The sequence below is a fragment of the Rattus norvegicus genome, chromosome 10, assembly GCF_036323735.1.
Source record: "Rattus norvegicus strain BN/NHsdMcwi chromosome 10, GRCr8, whole genome shotgun sequence".
Taxonomy (NCBI): Eukaryota; Metazoa; Chordata; class Mammalia; order Rodentia; family Muridae; genus Rattus; species Rattus norvegicus.
The window spans coordinates 28,078,249-28,102,911 of record NC_086028.1 but is presented as its reverse complement, the minus strand read 5'-3'; the positions used below and the strand labels follow the sequence as shown (position 1 = coordinate 28,102,911).

Sequence of the window (24,663 nt, the reverse complement as noted above, 5' to 3'; positions counted from 1 at the left end):
CCCATTCTAGGTAGCTCACAACCATTGGTATCTCCAGCTCCAGAGGATCTCTCTCTCTCTCTCTCTCTCTCTCTCTCTCTCTCTCTCTCTCTCTCTCTCACACACACACACACACACATAAAAATAAAATTAAAGTCTCCTGAAGAACAGGCACAGATAGCCTTACTGTGGGCTCCATGTAACATTCAAAGCAAAGTGAGACAAGCTATATACAAATTCCTCTGGGAGATATAAGAGGTGGAAACTTTCCTCAAATGGTTTAATAAGTTTATTATTACCAATACATCAAAAGGAAACTGTATACCAATATCCCTCATGAACACAGGCTAAAACATCCCTTATTAATATTAACAAATCTAGTCCAGTATGATACAGAAAGGGTAATAGACTGTTGTCAACTAGGAACTGTTTCCGAAACACAAGACAGGATTTAACATATAAAACTCAATTTAGGTCAGCATATTAATAAAATAAAGGTAAAAATCTAGGATCATTTTAACAGAAAAAACAAAACCTTTTGACAAAAATCCAACTTTTGTTTATGAACAAACCATGCAAACTGGGCCCTTTAAAATTATTTATTAGTTGTGTGTGTGTGTGTGTGTGTGTGTGTGTGTGTGTGTGTGTGTGTGTGATATATGTAGAGGGGCACACATATGGAGGTTAGAGGGCAGCTTCACAGAGTTCGTTCTCTTCTAGCTTAAATGGGTTGCAGTGGTTGGACTCAGGTTGTTATGGTTACGTGACAGTTGTTTTACTTGCTGAACCATCCAGGCAGCTCTGTCCGGAATCTTTGTACTTCATAGGGTAATCTTATGAGATTTAATTTTAGCCAATAGCGTACTTGGGCCTGAAAGACTGAATGTGTTTACCCAAGATCATGATTAAAGCAAGAATATCTTCTATACAAAGAATTAGGCAGTGCAAGAAAGTAAGACACACTACTAAAGGCAGTATGTGTTTAAAAGGGAAATGTAAAATTGCCTTGATTTGTGCACAGTCTGAAAATGTATATTGAGAATCCTGAGATGTAAGATTTTTCTGTAGAGATACGGTTGGAAAATACAAGCTCAATCTATAAAAATCCATTATATTTATATATTAATAATAGCTAAAAGAAGACTAACTTTGACTTTACATATCCAAGAGCAACATAATTAGAACATTATAGCACAAATGCAGTTAGAAAATCAAGTTCTCTCACTTATCATAAAATATTGATCAAAGAAAGAAAAATGACTTAAAGTAATAATTATGTACTATGTTGACAGTTGTACTATATATTTAGTGATACCCAGTCAAAGCTGTAACAGAATTTTTTGAAAGATGCTGTCAAATTACATTTAAAAATTATCCGAATTTCAAAGGACATGAAACAGTCAACACCATTTTGAAAGGAAAGATCCTTGACAACTTAGTCTGACTTCAGTAGTTACTATAAGTATAAATTAAGACATGAAATTATTGAATTAAATATATGTCGATCAATGGAATACATTAGACAACATAAAAGTAGGTCTTCGTTGGTTTGTTATTTTTTTTAGCAAAGGTGCCATGCTAACTCAGTGGGGTGTGGTGGTTTACATGAGACACTCTATAGGCTCATGTACTTGAATATGCTGCTTGGGGATGCTATAGAACTTTAGATCCTGGAGTCCTGCTGGAGAAAATATGCCACTGGGGGTAAGGTTTTATGGGTTTATAGCCTGACCTTACTTCCAGTTTATTCTTTCTGCTTCATGTTTGTAGAAGAAGCTGTGGCCTCTCCACTTCCTGCTCGAGCTGTCTGCTGCCGTGCGTCCCACATCCGTCATAGACTCTCCTCTGAAACTGTAAGCCAAAATAAACTCTTCCTAAGTCACTTCTGGTCATGGGGTTTTTATCACAGCAACGAAAAGCAATGACTAAGAAGTGGGTGCCAGAAAATGTGAAGCCATTGCTGCGAAGAAAGCAGCAATGTGTTATTTTTGAGGGGAATGTGGAAGACTTGAGAACATTGGAGCAGAAAAGTGGCTGAATTCTACAAGCAGAGCTTTATCAGCCATTCTAGGAGCTGCCTGCATGGCAGTACTGCTCAGAGTAAACCAAACTGTGAGATATAGACAGTGTAATCCGAACTGTGAGAGCAATAAAAACAGCTCAGGAGGTCTCAGAAGATCACAGACTCTCCTTTAGCAACTGGTCGAGAGGCTATTCGTATGATATTCTGGCAGTCATGCTGTCTTATGATCCCGAGACTAAACTAAAAGATGGTGGACTGATTGCTTTGATGGCATGGTTATTACTGATAATTCTTATGCATATCCACAATGAAAAGGAGCAAGTGGAGCAAAAAGAAATACAACATGTACAGCTTGACAAGAAAAAGAGATGCAGGATGCTTAATGCTACAGCCAAGGCATGAGTTGAAAGAGAGGCTGTAATTGTTAAGGGGCATTAGTCCCATTAAGTAGAGACTTTTTACTCTGTAGCAGAACTGTGGGAAAAGTACCTTTGTAGCAAGTTGCCACCTAGCTAAGTTTTCAGCTTGTGAAAGGTGGAGGCTCAAGTGATTTTCTGCTCCTAAAAGGCAACTGCATACAAAAATCATGAATATGATTCAAGGAGATCAGGTCTATCCTGTGCTGGCAGTGGGACTTGGCAGTATTGTGCCCATGGCAATGGCTTTGGAGGCAAAAAGGATACACTGTATTGGAATTATGTTTTTTTTTTCTTCCCAAGTTTCAGAGAGCCACCAAAGCCGTAAGATGTATGGTCCTGTTACTAATAATGAGAAAAAAAGAACTATGGAGAAATTCAACAATATGAATCCGTTTCAGACATTATTTTAAATCAATTTATATGCATCTCTAAAGAAGGCAAATCTCTATTAGTGGAAGGTAGATCCATGGTTTGCAATATCCAAGGGTAAGAAAGAGACAGGAAGGTAACTGTAAATGGTCTAGCTTCGAGGGAGATTTCTGATGGTGATAAAAAATTTCCTGCCTTTTCTCATGATGGTATCAATCTAAAATACATAAAAATGTGGGTGGAGGGTAGATTAGATCAAATCATAATATATTACATAATAAATTCTGAAACAGTAAATAAAAATATGAAAGTAAAGTTTATTCTTTTCTATTATGTCCCCAATAAGATGAGTTATTCAATCCAAATCCATATGATAGAGGTGAGTATAGTCTTTGGAAGTTTAACAAGGATGAGAAGGTTCATATTTTACCCCTGTCTGGTTCCTATGTGAGTCATAGGCTAACAGTGTATCTGATTTTATACTGAAACTTTCAATTGTATATGGTGCACACTCAAGCATATATTGATGTGCATATGTTCCTCCTGTCATTCCCATCTGCTCTTAAAATATATTCCCCAAAGAACACACAGGTAAAGACATTAATTGCCACAATCCCTTCAGCTTTAAACCCTCTAATCCCACTGAGAGGGAATAGCAAACACCCTTTTGACAGCATTTCCCCCAGAGGCACTCTGACCTTAACTGGCAAGGTTATAATAAATAAAATCATGCACATATTATATCTTTTAACATAGAGGATTTTCAAAGGTTACTTAGACCAAAATGTTTTTTTTTTTAAGGGCCAACTGTCAAAGCCCATTCTTATATTATATGCATTGTAACTTGACTAAAATTCAAGGAGCACCATAAATCCTCACAGCCTGCAGGCCATTCTGTGCTTGTTCATCTTTGATGGTGAAGCTGTTATTTGGCAAAGCATTTCATTTCATTATGGACAGTTTCCCAACTGTGGAGTCATGTTGTGACCGTCATTTATTGGCCTTGGTTTCTGCCCCACTGAGGGTTTATAGTTGTCCAATGGAGGTTCTCTTTAAGTATCTGAAGGGCTATCTGGTTTCTTTAGAACACTAAATGATGCCATAGCTAGTTACATTTTTTGCTTCTCCTCTGTAATTGGTCCAGAAATAGCCAGTGCCCCCAACCCCAAACCAGTGTTAAATTAGGCACTATTATTTTGGAACTGCCTGTCCTCAGCTTATTTAATGCTAATTATTGCAACATATGGAAGGCTCTTGAGTATCAAGAGTTCTTTTAATATTTATGTCTTTCCTAATTTATCCCTGCAAGAATAATTAGCAGTAGCAAGAGTGTTTGGGTCTTTGGTTGACCCCATTCCCATCTTGCCGTCAGTCACCTTTGGGAAGTGTACCATCCCTTCATACCTCTTGATTGCCATGGCAATCTCATCTCAGTGGGATGTGATAAGCTCGTGGAGTAGAAATGGCCTCCCTGTTCCTTCCTCCCATTCCACTAGGGAGCTATTCAAAACACAGAAATGATCTTTAGGAAGTTGCGTGTTTATTCTGCAGACAGTCTCTGCTGCTTCCAACACTGGACTGAGCCCTCTCCCAGGCTTGTACAAACAGCTTTCCTGGAAGCAGTCATGCGTTATGACCTGATCCCAAGTAAGCACACCACCAGCTGTCTGCCTACAAACACTCTTTTACCCTGAAGAGAGAGGAAGGAAAGACAAACACTTCTGAAGAAACGCTTCTGCACACTTAGCAAACAGAATGGCTATACACACTCCAATTCCTCGTGTCGTCCTAATGTAGTTAGTCAATACATTTAGCCTCCAGAGAGGCCCAGAATACTGACTCTGTTTTCAGTTATCTTCCAGGATCACTTATATTGATCTCTTGTCTAGGCATATGCTAGCAGAGATACTAGGTTAACCCCCTTTGTAACTTACTATCATTCGGAACAAAAATAGTTAACAGCAGTAGCCTACAAAGAATGAGGAGTCTTTGATTCCTCATTAAACATATTAGTTACATTTATTTTGTACTTCACACTTCTAAAGGTCTATTTCTTGAGCCTCTTATTTTTTTTATGCCATTATTTATACCATTTTCTTTTCTTTTTCTTTTTTTTGTCCCTTTCTTTTTTTTTTTATTAACTTGAGTATTTCTTATATACATTTCGAGTGTAATTCCCTTTCCCGGTTTCCGGGCAAACATCCGCCTCCCCCCTCCCCTTCCTTATGGGTGTTCCCCTCCCAACCCTCCCCCCATTGCCGCCCTCCCCACAACAGTCTAGTTCACTGGGGGTTCAGTCTTAGCAGGACCCAGGGCTTCCCCTTCCACTGGTGCTCTTACTAGGATATTCATTGCTACCTATGGGGTCAGAGTCCAGGGTCAGTCCATGTATAGTCTTTAGGTAGTGGCTTAGTCCCTGGAAGCTCTGGTTGCTTGACATTGTTGTACTTTTGGGGTCTCGAGCCCCTTCAAGCTCTTCCAGTTCTTTCTCTGATTCCTTCAACAAGGGGCCTATTCTCAGTTCAGTGGTTTGCTGCTGGCATTCGCCTCTGTATTTGCTGTATTCTGGCTGTGTCTCTCAGGAGCGATCTACATCCGGCTCCTGTCGGTCTGCACTTCTTTGCTTCATCCATCTTGTCTAATTGGATGGCTGTATATGTATGGGCCACCTGTGGGGCAGGCTCTGAATGGGTGTTCCTTCAGTCTCTGTTTTAATCTTTCTGTACCTGTTGAGGCCCGTTTTTTGACCAATTATATGGTCAATTTTGGAGAAAGTACCATGAGGAGCTGAGAAGAAGGTATATCCTTTTGCTTTAGGAGAGAATGTTCTATAAATATTCGTTAAGTCCATTTGGCTCATGACTTCTCTTAGTCTGTCGACATCACTGTTTAATTTCTGTTTCGATGATCTGTCCATTGATGAGAGTGGTGTGTTGAAATCTCCCACTATTATTGTGTGGGGTGCAATGTGTGCTTTGAGCATTAGTAAGGTTTCTTTTACGTATGTAGGTGCCCTTGTATTTGGGGCATAGATATTTAGGATTGAGAGTTCATCTTGGTGGATTTTTCCTTTGATGAATATGAAGTGTCCTTCCTTATCTTTTTTGATGACTTTTAGTTGGAAATTGATTTTATTTTTTATTTTTTATTTTTTTTATTAACTTGAGTATTTCTTATATACATTTTGAGTGTTATTCCCTTTCCCGGTTTCCGGGCAAACATCCCCCTCCCCCCTCCCCTTCCTTATGGGTGTTCCCCTCCCAACCCTCCCCCCATTGCCGCCCTCCCCCCATAGACTAGTTCACTGGGGGTTCAGTCTTAGCAGGACCCAGGGCTTCCCCTTCCACTGGTGCTCTTACTAGGATATTCATTGCTACCTATGGGGTCAGAGTCCAGGGTCAGTCCATGTATAGTCTTTAGGTAGTGGCTTAGTCCCTGGAAGCTCTGGTTGCTTGGCATTGTTGTACTTTTGGGGTCTCGAGCCCCTTCAAGCTCTTCCAGTTCTTTCTCTGATTCCTTCAACAAGGGGCCTATTCTCAGTTCAGTGGTTTGCTGCTGGTATTCGCCTCTGTATTTGCTGTATTCTGGCTGTGTCTCTCAGGAGCGATCTACATCCGGCTCCTGTCGGTCTGCACTTCTTTGCTTCATCCATCTTGTCTAATTGGGTGGCTGTATATGTATGGGCCACATGTGGGGCAGGCTCTGAATGGGTGTTCCTTCAGTCTCTGTTTTAATCTTTGCCTCTCCCTTCCCTGCCAAGGGTATTCTTTTTCCTCATTTAAAGAAGGAGTGAAGCATTCACATTTTGATCATCCGTCTTGAGTTTCGTTTGTTCTAGGGATCTAGGGTAATTCAAGCATTTGGGCTAATAGCCACTTATCAATGAGTGCATACCATGTATGTCTTTCTGTGATTGGGTTAGCTCACTCAGGATGATATTTTCCAGTTCCAACCATTTGCCTACGAATTTCATAAACTCGTTTTTGATAGCTGAGTAATATTCCATTGTGTAGATGTACCACATTTTCTGTATCCATTCCTCTGTTGAAGGGCATCTGGGTTCTTTCCAGCTTCTGGCTATTATAAATAAGGCTGCGATGAACATAGTGGAGCACGTGTCTCTTTTATATGTTGAGGCATCTTTTGGGTATATGCCCAAGAGAGGTATAGCTGGATCCTCAGGCAGTTCAATGTCCAATTTTCTGAGGAACCTCCAGACTGATTTCCAGAATGGTTTTACCAGTCTGCAACCCCACCAACAATGGAGGAGTGTTCCTCTTTCTCCACATCCTCGCCAGCATCTGCTGTCACCTGAGTTTTTGATCTTAGCCAATCGCACTGGTGTGAGGTGAAATCTCAGGGTTGTTTTGATTTGCATTTCCCTTATGACTAAAGATGTTGAACATTTCTTTAGGTGTTTCTCAGCCATTCGGCATTCCTCAGCTGTGAATTCTTTGTTTAGCTCTGAACCCCATTTTTTAATAGGGTTATTTGTTTCCCTGCGGTCTAACTTCTTGAGTTCTTTGTATATTTTGGATATAAGGCCTCTATCTGTTGTAGGATTGGTAAAGATCTTTTCCCAATCTGTTGGTTGCCGTTTTGTCCTAACCACAGTGTCCTTTGCCTTACAGAAGCTTTGCAGTTTTATGAGATCCCATTTGTCGATTCTTGATCTTAGAGCATAAGCCATTGGTGTTTTGTTCAGGAAATTTTTTCCAGTGCCTATGTGTTCCAGATGCTTCCCTAGTTTTTCTTCTATTAGTTTGAGTGTGTCTGGTTTGATGTGGAGGTCCTTGATCCACTTGGACTTAAGCTTTGTACAGGGTGATAAGGATGGATCGATCTGCATTCTTCTACATGTTGCCCTCCAGTTGAACCAGCACCATTTGCTGAAAATGCTATCTTTTTTCCATTGGATGGTTTTGGCTCCTTTGTCAAAAATCAAGTGACCATAGGTGTGTGGGTTCATTTCTGGGTCTTCAATTCTATTCCATTGGTCTATCTGTCTGTCTCTGTACCAATACCATGCAGTTTTTATCACTATTGCTCTGTAATACTGCTTGAGTTCAGGGATAGTGATTCCCCCTGAAGTCCTTTTATTGTTGAGGATAGCTTTAGCTATCCTGGGTTTTTTGTTATTCCAGATGAATTTGCAAATTGTTCTGTCTAACTCTTTGAAGAATTGGATTGGTATTTTGATGGGGATTGCATTGAATCTGTTTAACTGGTTTATCTGTTCCTGATTTAACTTCGGTACCTGGTATCTGTCTAGGAAATTGTCCATTTCCTGCAGATTTTCAAGTTTTGTTGACTATAGGCTTTTATAGTAAGACCTGATGATTTTTTGAATTTCCTCTGAATCTATAGTTATGTCTCCCTTTTCATTTCTGATTTTGTTAATTTGGACGCACTCTCTGTGTCCTCTCGTTAGTCTGGCTAAGGGTTTATCTATCTTGTTGATTTTCTCAAAGAACCAACTTTTGGTTCTGTTGATTCTTTCTATGGTCCTTTTTGTTTCTACTTGGTTGATTTCAGCTCTGAGTTTGATTATTTCCTGCCTTCTACTCCTCCTGGGTGTATTTGCTTCTTTTGGTTCTAGAGCTTTTAGGTGTGCTGTCAAGCTGCTGACATATGCTCTTTCCTGTTTCTTTCTGCAGGCACTCAGCACTATGAGTTTTCCTCTTAGCACAGCTTTCATTGTGTCCCATAAGTTTGGGTATGTTGTACCTTCATTTTCATTAAATTCTAAAAAGTTTTTAATTTCTTTCTTTATTTCTTCCTTGACCAGGTTATCATTGAGTAGAGCATTGTTCAACTTCCATGTATATGTGGGCATTAGTCCCTTATTGTTATTGAAGACCAGTTTTAGGCCGTGGTGGTCCGATAGCACGCATGGGATTATTTCTATCTTTCTGTACCTGTTGAGGCCCGTTTTTTGACCAATTATATGGTCAATTTTGGAGAAAGTACCATGAGGAGCTGAGAAGAAGGTATATCCTTTTGCTTTAGGATAGAATGTTCTATAAATATCCGTTAAGTCCATTTGGCTCATGACTTCTCTTAGTCTGTCGACATCACTGTTTAATTTCTGTTTCCATGATCTGTCCATTGATAAGAGTGGTGTGTTGAAATCTCCCACTATTATTGTGTGAGGTGCAATGTGTGTTTTGAGCTTTAGTAAGGTTTCTTTTACTTATGTAGGTGCCCTTGTATTTGGGGCATAGATATTTAGGATTGAGAGTTCATCTTGGTGGATTTTTCCTTTGATGAATATGAAGTGTCCTTCCTTATCTTTTTTGATGACTTTTAGTTGGAAATTGATTTTATTTGATATTAGAATGGCTACTCCAGCTTGCTTCTTCTGACCATTTGCTTGGAAAGTTGTTTTCCAGCCTTTCACTCTGAGGTAGTGTCTGTCTTTGTCTCTGAGGTGTGTTTCCTGTAGGCAGCAGAATGCAGGGTCCTCGTTGCGTATCCAGTTTGTTAATCTATGTCTTTTTATTGGGGAGTTGAGGCCATTGATATTGAGAGATATTAAGGAATAGTGATTATTGCTTCCCTTTATATTCATATTTGGATGTGAGGTTATGTTTGTGTGCTTTCATTCTCTTTGTTTTGTTGCCAAGACGATTAGTTTCTTGCTTCTTCTAGGGTATAGCTTGCCTCCTTATGTTGGGCTTTACCATTTATTATCCTTTGTAGTGCTGGATTTGTAGAAAGATATTGTGTAAATTTGGTTTTGTCATGGAATATCTTGGTTTCTCCATCTATGTTAATTGAGAGTTTTGCAGGATACAGTAACCTGGGCTGGCATTTGTGTTCTCTTAGGGTCTGTATGACATCAGTCCAGGATCTTCTAGCCTTCATAGTTTCTGGCGAGAAGTCTGGTGTGATTCTGATAGGTCTGCCTTTATATGTTACTTGACCTTTTTCCCTTACTGCTTTTAATATTCTTTCTTTATTTTGTGCGTTTGGTGTTTTGACTATTATGTGACGGGAGGTGTTTCTTTTCTGGTCCAATCTATTTGGAGTTCTGTAGGCTTCTTGTATGCCTATGGGTATCTCTTTTTTTAGATTAGGGAAGTTTTCTTCTATGATTTTGTTGAAGATATTTACTGGTCCTTTGAGCTGGGAGTCTTCACTCTCTTCTATACCTATTATCCTTAGGTTTGATCTTCTCATTGAGTCCTGGATTTCCTGTATGTTTTGGACCAGTAGCTTTTTCCGCTTTACATTATCTTTGACAGTTGAGTCAATGATTTCTATGGAATCTTCTGCTCCTGAGATTCTCTCTTCCATCTCTTGTATTCTGTTGGTGAAGCTTGTATCTACAGCTCCTTGTCTCTTCTTTTGGTTTTCTATATCCAGGGTTGTTTCCATGTGTTCTTTTTTGATTGCTTCTATTTCCATTTTTAATTCCTTCAACTGTTTGATTGTGTTTTCCTGGAATTCTTTCAGGGATTTTTGTGATTCCTCTCTGTAGGCTTCTACTTGTTTATTAATGTTTTCCTGTGTTTCCCTAAGGGAGTTCTTCACGTCTTTCTTGAAGTCCTCCAGCATCATGATCAAATATGATTTTGAAACTAGATCTTGCTTTTCTGGTGTGTTTGGATATTCCATGTTTGTTTTGGTGGGAGAATTGGGCTCCGATGATGGCATGTAGTCTTGGTTTCTGTTGCTTGGGTTCCTGCGCTTGCCTCTCGCCATCAGATTATCTCTAGTGTTACTTTGTTCTGCTATTTCTGACAGTGGCTAGACTGTCCTATAAGCCTGTGTGTCAGGAGTGCTGTAGACCTGTTTTCCTCTCTTTCAGTCAGTTATGGGGACAGAGTGTTCTGCTTTCGGGCGTGTAGTTTTTCCTCTCTACAGGTCTTCAGCTGTTCCTGTGGGCCTGTGTCTTGAGTTCACCAGGCAGCTTTCTTGCAGCAGAAAATTTGTTCTTACCTGTGGTCCTGAGGCTCAAGTTCGCTCGTGGGGTGCTGCCCAGGGGCTCTCTGCAGCGGCAGCAACCAGGAAGACCTGTGCCGCCGTTTCCGGGAGCTTCAGTGCACCAGGGTTCCAGATGGTCTTTGGCTTTTTCCTCTGGCGTCCGAGATGTGTGTGCAGGGAGCAGTCTCTTCTGGTTTCCCAGGCTTGTCTGCCTCTCTGAAGGTTCAGCTCTCCCTCCCACGGGATTTGGGTGCAGAGAACTGTTTATCCGGTCTGTTTCCCTCAGGTTCCGGGGGTGTCTCAGGCAGGGGTCCTGCCGCTCCTGGGCCCTCCCCTACGGGAACCCAGAGGCCTTATACAGTTTCCTCTTGGGCCAGGGATGTGGGCAGGGGTGGGCAGTGTTGGTGGTCTCTTCCGCTCTGCAGCCTCAGGAGTGCCCACCTGACCAGGCGGTTGGGTCTCTCTCTCACAGGGTCTGGGAGCAGAGAGCTGCTGCCGTACTTCACACTTCTAAAGGTCTATTTCTTGAGCCTCTTATTTTTTTGAGCCATTATTTATACCATTTTATTTTTATAATCACAGATAAAATTAAATTTTGTCATATAGTGATGAACACAGTTTCCTTATTCTATCAGGCATATTAGTTGGCCTAAACTAATAAAACAGTATCATTAACTAACAAACTATAGTTTATGACAAAAGTATTAATAGTATTAAAAGTATTATATGAAGGTGCATTATATGGTCCTGAAGAAGTAGTAAAAATTATTTAACTATTTTTTTATTGAATATTTTTTTCTTTTTGTTTTTTTCATCTTTATTAACTTGAGTATTTCTTATTTACATTTCAATTGTTATTCCCTTTCCCAGGTTTCCGGGCCAACATTCCCCCTAACCCCTCTCCCTCCCCTTCTCTATGGGTGTTCCCCTCCCCATCCTCCCCCCATTACCACCCTCCCCCCAACAATCACATTCACTGGCGGTTCAGTCTTGGCAGGACCAAGGGCTTCCCCTTCCACTGGTGCTCTTACTAGGATATTCATTGCTACCTATGAGGTTGGAGCCCAGGGTCAGTCCATGTATAGTCTTTGGATAGTGGTTTAGTCTCTGGGAGGTCTGGTTGGTTGGCATTGTTGTTCTTATGGGGTTGCAAGCCCCTTCAGCTCTTTCGATCCTTTCTTTAATTCCTCCAACAGGGGTCTCATTCTCAGTTCAATGGTTTGTTGTTAGCATTTGCCTCTGTATTTGACATGCTTTGGCTGTGTCTCTCAGGAGACATCTATATCTGGTTCCTGTCAGCATGCACTTCCTGGCTTCATCAATCTTATCTAGTTTTGGTGGCTGTATGTATATATATATATATATATATATGGGCCACATGTGGGGCAGGCTCTGAATGGCCATTCTTTTTGTCTCTGCTCCAATTTTTGCCTCCATATCTCCTCCTATGAATATTTTTGTTCCCCCCTTTAAGAAGGAGTGAATCATCTGCACTTTGGTCATCCTTCTTCTTGAGCTTCATGTGGTCTGTGTATTGTATTCAAGCTTTTGGGCTAATATCCACTTATCAGTGAGTGTATATCATGTGTGTTTTTCTATGATTGGGTTATTTCACTCAGGATGATATTTTCTAGTTCAATCCACTTTCCTATGAATTTCCCAGGACCAGATAGGTTTAGTGCAGAATTCTATCAGACCTTCATAGAAGACCTCATACCAATACTGTCCAAACTATTCCACAAAATAGAAACAGATGGAGCACTACCGAATTCCTTCTATTAAGCCACAATCATGCTTATACCTATACCACACAAAGACCCAACAAAGAAAGAAAACTTCAGAACAATTTCCCTTATGAATATTGATGAAAATACTCAACGAAATTCTCATAAACCAAATCCAAGAACACATCAAAAAGATCATCCATCATGATCAAGTAGGCTTCATCCCAGGGATGCAGGGATGGTTCAATATATGGAAATTCATCAATGTAATCTACTATATAAACAAACTCAAAGAAAAAAAACCTACATGATCATTTCATTAGATGCTGAGAAAGCATTTGATAAAATTCAACACCCATTCCTGGAAAGATCAGGAATTCAAGGCCCATACGTAAGCATAGTAAAAGCAATATACAGCAAACCAGTAGCTAACATTAAACTAAATGGAGAAACTTGAAGCAATCCCACTAAAATCAGGGACTAGATAAGGCTGCCCACTCTCTCCCTACTGACTCAATATAGTACTCGAAGTCCTCCCAGAGCAATCAGACAATGAAAGGAGGTCAAAGGGATACAAATTGGAAAGGAAGAAGTAAAAATATCATTATTTGCACATGATATGACAGTATTCTTCAGTGACCCCAAAAGTTCCACCAGAGAACTACTAAGCTTGATAAACAACTTCAACAAAGTGGTTACGTATAAAATTAACTCACACAAACCAGTAGCCTTCCCTCTACTCAAAGAATAAACAGGCTGAGAAAGAAACGAGGGAGCCTCTTATTATTACAAGCAATTATAGGTGGATAATATTGGGGCTGGGGAGATGGTTCGGTCTGTAAAACTGTTTGACTTGTAAGTATGAGGACCTGAGTTCATCCCTGGGGTTCATTGGCTTGACAGCCTATATAAATTAGTGAGATCTGGATTGAGTGAAGGGCTTTGTTTGAAAGGGAAGTTTTTAAAGACAATAGCCAATAGCCAATGTTAATCCCTTACCTCTATACTCATGTGTACATGTGTACATACATGTATACACACACACACACACACACACACACACACACACACAGAGTGAAGAATCTTAGCTACATTTCATCCTGCAATAATGTCCTAGAAACTGAGAATAGTGAATGATAGCAATTAGAGACAGGTCTGGTTCCTTGACAGCTCACAGGTCTTTTTATAAAGCTGTTTCCTATAGACCATTGTTATCATCATCTAGATAACTGTTATTTTTAAATTATTTACTAAGTCCTAAGATTTGGGCTAAGTATTTTAGAAACATTATTTGTATATTGAACCATCCTAATAAGCATATGCAGAAGATACACAGCTACAAACACAGAATATGCAATGATTAGCTTGCTTGGGTTGTCATTTTCAATACACGACAGACTGATATAGAATCCTGAGAAGCTGATGTGTTCTCTGACTCTGTGTTTACTAGGGTTAATAATATACAGTATCTACATCTAGTAACTAGAGGGCTAGCTACCTTGAGGCTATTTGTACCAGTGAAGAGAAAAATATTTTGCGATATGTGCAGTGGCAATCCTTCTCTCACATTAATAAATTGCAGGCAGGGCTGGGATTATGATCCAAGCCTGTGCGTTTCTAGGCTGAAGGTGTTAGCACAATGCCACACTGTACACTAATGATGCTCTCTCCACTATTCAGACCTCTCGCTACTGATCACCTGTACAAAAGAAACAGGACTTGATGAGAAACACTTATGTTGTGATGATTTAAAAAAAAGCCAGTAATTTTTCTGAACTCTTTGTCCAATACAGATGAATTCCTCATACTGGAACTATGAGCAGCAAGGAGTAAAGACTGGTGGCTGATAAAAATGTAATGGCTACTTTACTTGTTCACCCATCCCAGGGCAGGAATTTCACTTGATAAGCAAGTAAATATTAGCAAGAAAATTAGTAGTAGTAATTATCATTATATTATAAACATCTATTATTAAACATTGCATAATCATTATTATAATAAAGATAATAACCTTTCAACCCCATTGTCATCCTGGATTCAGGCATCATCACTGTAAAGACAGTGGGAGTTACTTTCTATAAATGGAAATCAAGACAGAATGGTCCAGGGCCTCTTCAGGGGCTCAGGGAAAGAAAGCAGTGAAGGCTGCTTTGGGGTGTCAGTGACAGCCTCCTGGGATTTGCTGTCTTTCAAGCTGAGTTCATTGTAGACATTCTGTATACCTTGTACACACCTTGGCTATTGACCTGTGAGTGACTGAAAGGTATAATGATATAATTCCAATTGATTTTTTTAAAAAAAAATCTCTGTTTTGACAGAAGTTCTCAAAGCAATCCATTGGGGACTTGAAGTTATGTACTTCTAAGGGAAACAGGGAGAAATGAAATGAACTAATGATTAATAGTGATGATAGTTAAAGTGATGGTAGAGGTGTGCTATGTGTCCTTTCTCTGTGTGTAGTGCTTTGGGGGAACATTGTATACATAGAGTTTTAGTAAATCATAGCCATGACTCTAGAAGGCCGGCACATTTTTACTGTTTTCAGCTTCTAAATAAACTAAAGCAGATACTCAAAGCCTTAGTCAGAACTGCTCCTCTTTGCAATGAAAGGCAATGAGTGCAGACTCTTTGCTGCTCAAGGTGCTGAGAATAAGGGCCAGTTGACTGCTCAGCCCTGAATAAGACATTTATATACTACTTCCTCCAAGGTTCAGGGAACATCACAGACAAGGAAGTAAAGTAAGAGCCAAAGACAGAAAGGAGTCCTGCAAAATGGTACCTCCTGGGCACGATAACGGCCATTACATTCATGATCTCACAACAGCTGTGGTCTGCGCTGGGCCTGCACAAGACCGTGTTTGTCAACAGCCAATCACGGCCTAGAGAGAAGTTAGTAGGGGATCGGGAAGCAGAGAAAATCCTGGGTGAGTGTGTATTGTTTGTCATGATCATGGCCGTACCAGTGGTATCTATGCTTCAGATACATGGGATTGGCAAAGCCTTCTCTGGGTAAGGCTCAGTGAACTGGCAGGTTACTCCCTGGTCTGTGTGCAGATGCTGACAGCATAAAGTGTTGGCCCCAGATTCTTTCTCCCAGATGTTTGCAGTCTGAGACCTCGACAGAGACCCCCTACAGGGATAAGTTAAACTTACCTTCTCCATCCATCTGCACATCATAAATGTGCCTCCGTCCAGATGTATAAAGAAATGGGCCAAAGCTCCAGGCTCTTGCTGCTGCATCCATCAGAATGCATTGGCTTACCCAATCCCAGCCTTTATGTATGCCTGTGTGTCTGTACTTTCTTAAGCCTCTCCTTGCACCAGTCAGGTCAAGTTCAAAGCAACGCATGTGAAGGCAATGGGGGCGGTACCCTTCCATGCTGGGCTATTGGTTATTGACAGGTTCCCGGACCTCTCCAGTATCCTTGTCTTCAATCGAGCACTCCCTGGTGCACCTACCACTCTATATGAATATTTCCAAACTGTAGGTCATGTAGATGTCCCCACTTTAACTTACTAGTTAACGAAATAAGATAAAGAGGTAGGAACCTTGGAAAGGGAATCATAAGGAGGAGCTGGCAGTAATGGCGGGATGGGGGCAGAAAAGGAGTGAGTAAATGAAATGTATTATATAATGAATTATATGTGTATACAAGACTGTAAAAAAAAGTGAATAAAATCCCAAACCAAACAAACAGAAAAATAAGCAGAGAGCCTTAGCAGCTCACCCACAATCATGGGAACAGTAAACAGATTTGTGAGTCAGGACACAGACAGCCTGTGGTGTGATTACAGTTTCAGCTCTAAACACCAAGCCCAGAGCCTGTGCTTTAAGCAGCTAAGTAGTCATTACTGGAGAAGGTTGATGGGAGGAAGACAATCTTGGAGTTTAGAGGGGAAAAAAGATGGCTTATAGTAAGAGAAAGGCTGTCTGAGTGAGTTAAGCTCCTTAGCTGAGACATTTGACATTTATTTTCATTTTTCTCCCAGCTTCACAACTGTGGGAAGAGAGGGGTTAGAGGCAGCAGGATGTAGAAAGAGGTCTATCCACAGGATGATTAAACTAAACATTGTGCAACTGACTTGAGGGCATAGAGCCAGGGCAGACAGAAGGACAGCAAAGGACTGTGCCCTGGCCTCAAACTAAGTGCCAGCCGCCCCACTGAGGGATAGATTTAGCAGTGCAGAACAAAATGAGTTCAACTTTTTGTTTAAGTCACATGAAGTATCTTAACGAATCCCAGAAGTAAATAATGACTCTGATACAATCTTGTTCTGTGCTCTCTATTGGGGTTCATTTGAATGTATTTTTGATTGTTAATAATGGTGTTTGTGTGTGTGTCATAGTATATATGTGTATATGTGAGAGAAAGAATGTGTGTGTTAGTGACTGTATGTGTGTGTGTGTGTATAAGTGTGTGTGTATACGAGAATTGTGTGATTGAATATATATGTGTGTGAGTGTGTGTGAGAAATAGAGAATGTATCTCTCTCTGTCTCTCTGTCTCTCTGTCTCTGTCTCTCTCTCTCTCTCTCTCTCTCTCTGTGTGTGTGTGTGTGTGTGTGTGTTAGTAAGTAGAGGCTTGGAATATTCCTGAGCACCCACAATGCATAGACTAGCCCCAGAGCAGAGCTACTCAGTCCAAACTGTATATGTGCCAAGGAGGAAAAATGGCTCTAGTTCATCTCTCAAAACCCTTCCATGTTTTGTTTGAAATTGTACCTTAGTAGAGCCAAGAATTACTGTCCCCTCCAGTCTCCTGGAAGATGTTCCTCCCTCTGAATGTTGTCATTCCTCTTTGGACTCAGGAGACAACTCTCTCCTTTTCCCAGGGGCTGCAGCTAGGTTTATGTTTATTTGGTCAGAAGAAGGATTTTCTGATCAGGTTTTCAGAGTCTATCCTTTCCTGAAGATGCCTTCTCTAGTGGCTTTGAATGTCAAGCTGTAAGTCCTCTTGTCCTTTATAACAATGAATTTCATGAGACAACAATATGTTGTCTTCATAAAGGTAATATAATTTGGCCTTGATCTTGGTTTGGCTAACAGAAATTTCTCTTTGATAGATCCTGTGAAATAATCTCATGGCAAGTTAGCTAAGGCTAAGGTTCAATGACAGGTCTGTGTGACCAGCAACTGGGACAGACATTTCACACATGTCAAGTCCCCTCTGACAGCCAAATCACAGCAATTTAAAATACAACTCCAAATCACAAGCACCTGGTGTTTCAGCGTCTGGCTGCTGTTTCTAGTCAGCTGCTTCTTGTGTGACTCGGCTTGATGGGCAGGAGACTGGGGATGGAGGAAGGATATAGACTATGGTATCCGTCTACCACATTGAGAAGAAATGCTGTGACCTTGAGTAGACAGCTTGATGTCTCCATGCCTCAGTTTCTTTGTGGGGTTGCTAGAAGGCTGAGTCACTATGGCAAGGACTTAGGATAAAAAGCATTTGGCACCAGGCAGGTTCTCAGCAAGAGGAGCTGATTCGGTTATTGCTGTCGTCATCATTATTATGTTTTGGGAGCACATGATAGACGCCAGCTGATTCTATTTTATATGCTTGCATTCTAGAACGACTTCACATTTTTTTTAAAAAAGGTTTTCTGCTAAAAATAAATATGAAAAACCACTGGGTACCTTCATTTTCACATCAAGAGCTTTTAAGATTAAACGACATCCAACATTCAAGCTAGATCTCCTTTATTCTGAAGTACAAATCAAAATTGGTGTAGGGTAAAGGAGGGAGCTCCATATTTGCAGTCTCAGGCCAACAGATGCAGAGCTCAAGAGGGGCCTTCAGCCTTCAGCTTTCCTTGCTTTTTATTTCCTTCACTAAAGTTTCTGTGACCTTCTAGGCTGACCTCACTGTTCTTCAGTGGAGGTTGTTAATGATCCCCATCCAGCACAAGCAGGTCAGTATCCTGTGTCCCACCTGCATAGCCTGGTTGGTGGAAGGGTTTTAGAATTGTGTCAGAAAAGCTTATTGAAAACTGTGTAATGACTGAACTTAGAGACATTGTACTGCCTGGGTTCATATGATGGCCTACGTCACTTGCAATCTTTGTGACCTTGGCCAGCTATGAAGGTGTGTTTTATGTGAGATAGATAGATAGATAGATAGAGAATATAAATGAGAATGTTATTTACTCAAGATCACATAAAATAGAAAATAGAAAAGTTATGACCAGAAATCATGACCAAAGTTTGCAAACTGGATGGTCCTAGGTTCCACCCAATTCACAGATGGACTTGAACTTTCAGACTTCAAGATAGTGCGAAAGCACTATTTGATTTTAGCTGTCCCAATATTAAGGAATCAGGAGATTTTACCTAAAAATTTCAGAATTACCTCTTATTTCCTCATGAATATAATAGGGGTGATTGTGAATTTTAGTCACTGTCCACTGGAGCAGAATGAGGAACAGCTCTGAAGAAAGCTCAGATGCGAATGCAGTGCCTCAGACACAGAATGAGTTCAAGGAATGGTAGTTGGGTGTTGTCCTTGGTGATATTGAGACTGGACACAGGCTTTGTCCCCACTCCAGTCAGCTCTTTTCCAGGCTGTCTCACTCACTTCTCTGTATTTAGAAACATACTTTTCAGTCTTATACTAAACAGGCTCATTTAGAGAGGAGCTTGCACAAAGGGGTCGAATATAAGTAGAGAAATTACTTGGCCCTAGTGTGGGTGAAGCATTCTCTCGAAGTTTGAAATCAATCCACTGACATAATGCTCAGAGTCACCAGATGGTGTTGCTCAATTTCCCCATATTTGTATGTCTAGTTTCTTAATCTCAGCTGTTAGCATTTTCAGGGTGAGTCTGCATCCCAGCCATCTGAACACTCTCATTATGGTCTCTGAAGTGATTAGGACCAACCTCGTTCCCCATTAGGACATTGTGCCCTGGGGTGGTGGAGAAAGAGAGACACAGAGACATACACAGAGATACACAGAGAGACATACACAGACATAGACAGGTGTACAGAGAAAGAAAGGGGGGAGGGGAGGGGAGAGAGAGAGAGAGAGAGAGAGAAGAAGAAGAAAAAGAAGAAGAAGAAGAAGAAGAAGAAGAAGAAGAAGAAGAAGAAGAAGAAGAAGAAGAAGGAGAAGAAGAAGGAGGAGGAGGAGGAGGAGGAAGAGGAGGAGGAGGAGGAGGAGGAGGAGGAGGAGGAGGAGGAGGAGGAGAAGAAGAAGAAGAAGAAGAAGAAGAAGAAGAAGAAGAAGAAGAAGAAGAAGAAGAAGAAGAAGAAGAAGAAGAAGAAGAAGAAGAAGATCTCTATGGTCAACAGCAAATGACATTTTAATTTAAGCTTCTCTATAGTGATGATGGCTGCTTATAGCTCAGTCTTGTTTTCAGATGGGATTCTTTTGGCTGGTACCACACTTGGGTACTAAAGTTTACACGAGGGTTGAAGGATTTCACATAGAAATCAGAATATTTGCTCCTCACCAGATCTGCTATCCCTGAGTCTGATTCCCACACAGTGATAAATGGTAAGATTGAGTAACCTTTCCTGTGATCAAGGGGATGAAGTAGTTGACTGGGCTCCCAACAATTCCACTGGGCTAAGACAGTGGTTTCTTCAACTGCTGTCATGGATTCCAGCAGTACTTGTCTAATCTTTCCTGCACCACCCCAGGGCTGGACTGTTATGCAGACAGAGACCTCCTAAACAGCCTAGAGTGTGTTCACTTGTGTTTCCTCACAGGTATCAACTCTCAGTAGCTAAGAATGGAGCCTTATTTTGGAAACGAGCTTTGAAAAATCTAATCAAGGTATGATGAAGACACACAGGGGGAGGCAGACTCTAACCCTGGGTAACCTGCCTTTGTAAAAAGAATAGATCAGTGGTTTTCGGCATGTAGGTCATGACCCTTTTCAGTGTCAAAGCACCCTTTCATAGGGTAGGCTAAGACTTTTGGAAAATATAGATATTTACATTATGACTCATGACACTAGCAAAGTTGTAGTTATGAAATAGCAATGAAAAAAATTTTATGGTTGTGGGTCACTACAACATGAGAAACAGTATTGAAGTGTCACAGCATTAGGAAGGTTGAGAGGCACTGGAATAGATGGTCACAGAAACAGAAGGGACATGGCCATGAGAAGGCAGAGCCAGGTACGGGAGTGATGCTTGCTAACCCAGCAAAGGGGATCTGGTCTAGCACAATTGGCAGAGTGCGGAGTCTAGTCCCAATGACACCTCAATTTCCAATTTCTAGTCTATACAGTCCAAGTGAATCTATTTCTATTCTTTAATATATTTTGTTTGTGCTGTTTTATTATATAAATGTTACAAAATGAACACACAACCCTTCTAGTTGCTTCCATAGCTTTGTTTATCTTGTGTGTGTGTGCACATGTGTGCATGTGTGTGAATATGAAAGTCTGAGTTCAATTTCAAGCATCTTACTCAATACATCCACATCTCCTAGAAGACAGCATCTTTAACTTTTGCTGATTCATCTAGGCTGAATAGTCAGCTAGAGAGTTCCAGGGGTCTACTTGTCTCCATTTTGCCAGCATTAGGACTACACACTTGTACCACCACAGCCAGCTTTTTAACATGGTTCTGAGGATTGAACTCAGGTTCTCTTGCTTGCATGGTAAGTGCTTCCCAGGCTGAGCCTTCATCCTAACCCCTACATACTTCACCATTGTCTTCTCTTCTCCCCTCCTCCTCTCTCATTCATCTTCCAGCACATTTCTACAGCCCATGTGTCATCTCCAGACTGCAGTTCCCCCAGGTCCATAGACAGCCTGTCTGAGAGCTTGCTGAGGAGGGAGTGAAGGGGAAAGCTGCCTGCAGGTGTTGAGTGGCTTACAGCTGGATGGCTCAGCCACCAGGCTGCCAGAAACAGCTGCAATGGCCTGTCATATGTAGTGTGGATCTTGGCAATATCATCTTTGGAAGCTGTAAGAACAACAAGCTTGCTTAGGGCTTCATAGGAATTGGCACAGACACCTATTCTCCCTTCCCAGCCTCTGGAAATTGACTTTTGCAGCTTCTTAGCATTCAGTAGCAGCCCTCGCTGGTGAAGCTTAGACAGACTGCGCTCCCTACAAAGCAGGGTACTGACAGCTTTTTTTCTTTTCCTTTCCTCATTGCTTAATCTGTCCACTTCCTGATACTAATGGATTTTTAAATGAGTCTAGGACAATTGATAGCATTTCCCAATTAAAACCAAATACCCTTCATCCACCCTTCACACAGCCGCTCAGTACAAAGGAAAAGCGCTGGCAATATAGTGCAAACCGAGAGCTCTCTGATTCTCTTGCCTCCTGCCTTCTCTGCCTGCAGAGAGGGGTCCCCCCCTCCCCACGCCCAATGACCTGGCTTCTGCAAAAGTGCTCTGCAAAGTAGGAGAAGCATCTAGATAACATCCTGTGATTCAGCTTGAATCGTCTAAGCAGCATCAGGCCCAGAATCACACATAGGACGTTCGTTCACTATCCTTTCTCAAGCTTCTTGATGTTTCACAGCCAGAGGGCTTACATGCTTCTCTCAGGATTGTAGGAGAGTATTCTCCAGCAGTGTTAGTTGACAGGAAATTTGAAGGTAGCAGGGCTGATGGATTTCTACCCAGTGAGTGCCTACTCTGGCTTCAGTCCTGCATTTGACCCTTTGTATAAATGATCTCTAACTCTTATTACATCATTTGCTTTACAGATGCAGAGACAGATACTCCAACAAATTGAATGATTTGTTGACACCATGCATTGGGTTAGGTAGAATGAATCCAAATCTGAGTTATTTTGGTGCTTCTTGGACTGCATGTGCATTAAGTAGCCATATTTAGGGACTGTGTTCAAGGCCACTTTACTTTGGAGGGTTGACATATGGAAGGTGCAAGAGTCTTATTGTCTTGGCACTTTTAGTTCCATCACACTTATTGAGTACAGTCTCCTCAGACCTCAGTATCCTCCCACAGGACACTCAAGGATGCTCTAAGGGCATGCTTCCTAGGTAGATCTGGATATTATACATGGCAGAACAGCAGCAAGATGCAATTAGGGCTAGTTCCTTTTCTCTGTATAATCCAGCTGCCATGTCAGTACTGTGCTCCTAAGCTCCGTTTCTACAACTCTTTCCTTAGTCTTATTTTAATAATTCTTCATTACTGTTGACTAGATAAAGCCTACTCTTGGCACAATTAGCCCTTCAATTCAGAGAAGGACCTTTGTATGTATGTATTTACGTATGTATGTATGTATGTATGTATGTATGTATGTATGTATGTATGTATGTATGTTATGGTGTGTGAGTGTGTGAGAGTGTGTGTGTGTGTGTGTGTGTGTGTGTGTTTGTGCTTAGACCAGATGTTCTTCCTTCCTTTTTTCCTTCTTTCCTTTCTTTCTCCCCTTCCTTTTCCCTTCTTTTCCCTCCTTTCTCCCTTTCTCTCTCTCTCTCTCTCTCCTTCTCCCTCTCCCTCTCCCTCTCCCTCTCCCTCTCCCTCTCTCTCTCTCTCTCTCTCTCTCTCTCTCTCTCTCTCTCTCTCTTTCCAGGTATCTTTTTAAATAAAATTTTCTACATTGCTTTATGAGTCAGGGCCTATCATTGAATCCGGGGCTCCCTAATTTATCTAGCTGGCTAGCAAGGCCCAAGGATATGCCTGCCTCCTCGTCCCTGTGGATAGGATTATGGTTATATGCAGCCATGCTACCTAGGAGTTTTACATGAATGCTAGGGGACCAAACTCCGGTCTTTATGCTTGTGTGGAAAGAACTTGCTGAATGACCCATATACCCAGCCCTCTTGTTCTATCCCAATCAGTGCTGTTAGTTCTAGGTCCACTAAAGATCCAGAACGCACATCACTTCAGTCCTAAAGTCATTAAGATTTTGTCTAACCTATCACCACAGTTAGCCCCAGAGGTTTCCTTCATTTCTGTTTGCCTCTAGGATCATCCTCCAGTCTGCTGCTGGCACGACCTTGCCACAAACTATCTTCTAACACTTGAATGGATCCTCACTATCTTCCAGATACATTTTATATCCTTAAATGTGCCTTAGTGTGGCAACATCTCATTTTAGCCCCTGGAAACTTGTGACTGAGCTCTCTATCACCTTAAGCTTGCTCACATTTAACTGTAGACACCACGAACTTCAAATGCCAGACTTCTTTCCCCAAGGCCTTTCAGTCTCTTAATCAGGTAGATCCTGACTTTTCACCCAGCCGTCCCTACACAATCTTCAGATGATTCCTTGGGAAATCTTCAACTATATATATCCCTGTAAGGATCTAGGAGAGCATTCTAGTAACTTGTCCCCGTTATGCATAAGCTTTGGTCCCTCTGATTATCATTGCTTACTTGCCATCTTTTTTCTTCCATATACAGAGCTCTGAGAGTCTGACATTTTGAAGCATAGCACAGGGAGTGTGTGGCAGACAATAAATATTTATTACTTTCCTTTCTTTCCTTCAATTTGCTTGGCACTGACCTCATCAGCCACAATTGTTTCATCTGAGACATCCTCAGCATCCTCAGGACGAGTGCTGTCCCGTTATCCTCCTCTCTCATGTTCTCCTGTCTTCCTTTCACTCTTATAAAGGTGTTTTGGGCTCATTCCATGAACTTTCACTTTGAAATATTTGACAAAAAATACCCAGAAAAGCTTAGTTTTACTTTTCCCTCCCTCATGTCTTCCATAGTGGCAGGATGAACTAAGCATGCAGTGAATCTCAGTTGCCATGGTAACTGATAATGGTCTAGTCCTTTCACTTTCTTTCATAGAGGGAAAAATGTCTCTTTTTTCTCTAATGAGCAAGATATGAGAATTTATCCTACTATCTGTTAGACACCTAACAGCCCGAAAGATTCTTTTTCAATTATCTAGTGCTCTTATACAATCTCGAAAACTTTTTGCTACTGGTCTTAATGGTCTATCTTAGTTCATGTGTTCACACTGGAGCTTCACAAGGCTTGACGAGAAGTCCCTGTACATGTATGTGTACTGTGTGCAGGCACATGTTTGTGATGAGGAACAGTCAGCAGGGGTTACACAGCTTAGATTTTTGTCTTCGTTGAACTAAGATGTGAGATATAACTGCTCTAGAGTTCTCTAACCACAAGTTCATTTGCATAAAGATCAGGAGAAGATTCTCTGGGGCCTGGGATTAGTGTGCAGTCTGTCTAATTGGCTACATGGGTAGGAGTGAAAGACAGCTGTTCATAGCCATTTCTTCACTTTAACTAGGGCAACTTTTTTTCCCC

At 41.2% G+C, this 24,663-nt stretch overlaps 1 protein-coding gene and 1 long non-coding RNA gene across 2 annotated transcripts in view; one reads left to right on the top strand and one right to left on the bottom strand.

Annotated features, from left to right (window-relative positions):
- The window catches only part of Atp10b (ATPase phospholipid transporting 10B), a 256,073-nt gene that overhangs the window by 149,890 nt on the left and 81,520 nt on the right, over positions 1-24,663 (bottom strand). The gene's annotated exons all lie outside the window — the stretch shown is intronic.
- Positions 1-24,663, top strand: part of LOC134480671 (uncharacterized) — an 82,219-nt gene that overhangs the window by 17,485 nt on the left and 40,071 nt on the right. Inside the window, exon 2 of the long non-coding RNA XR_010055324.1 lies at positions 1,750-1,832. This is a non-coding gene — a long non-coding RNA (uncharacterized LOC134480671). The remainder of the gene's footprint in view (positions 1-1,749; positions 1,833-24,663) is intronic.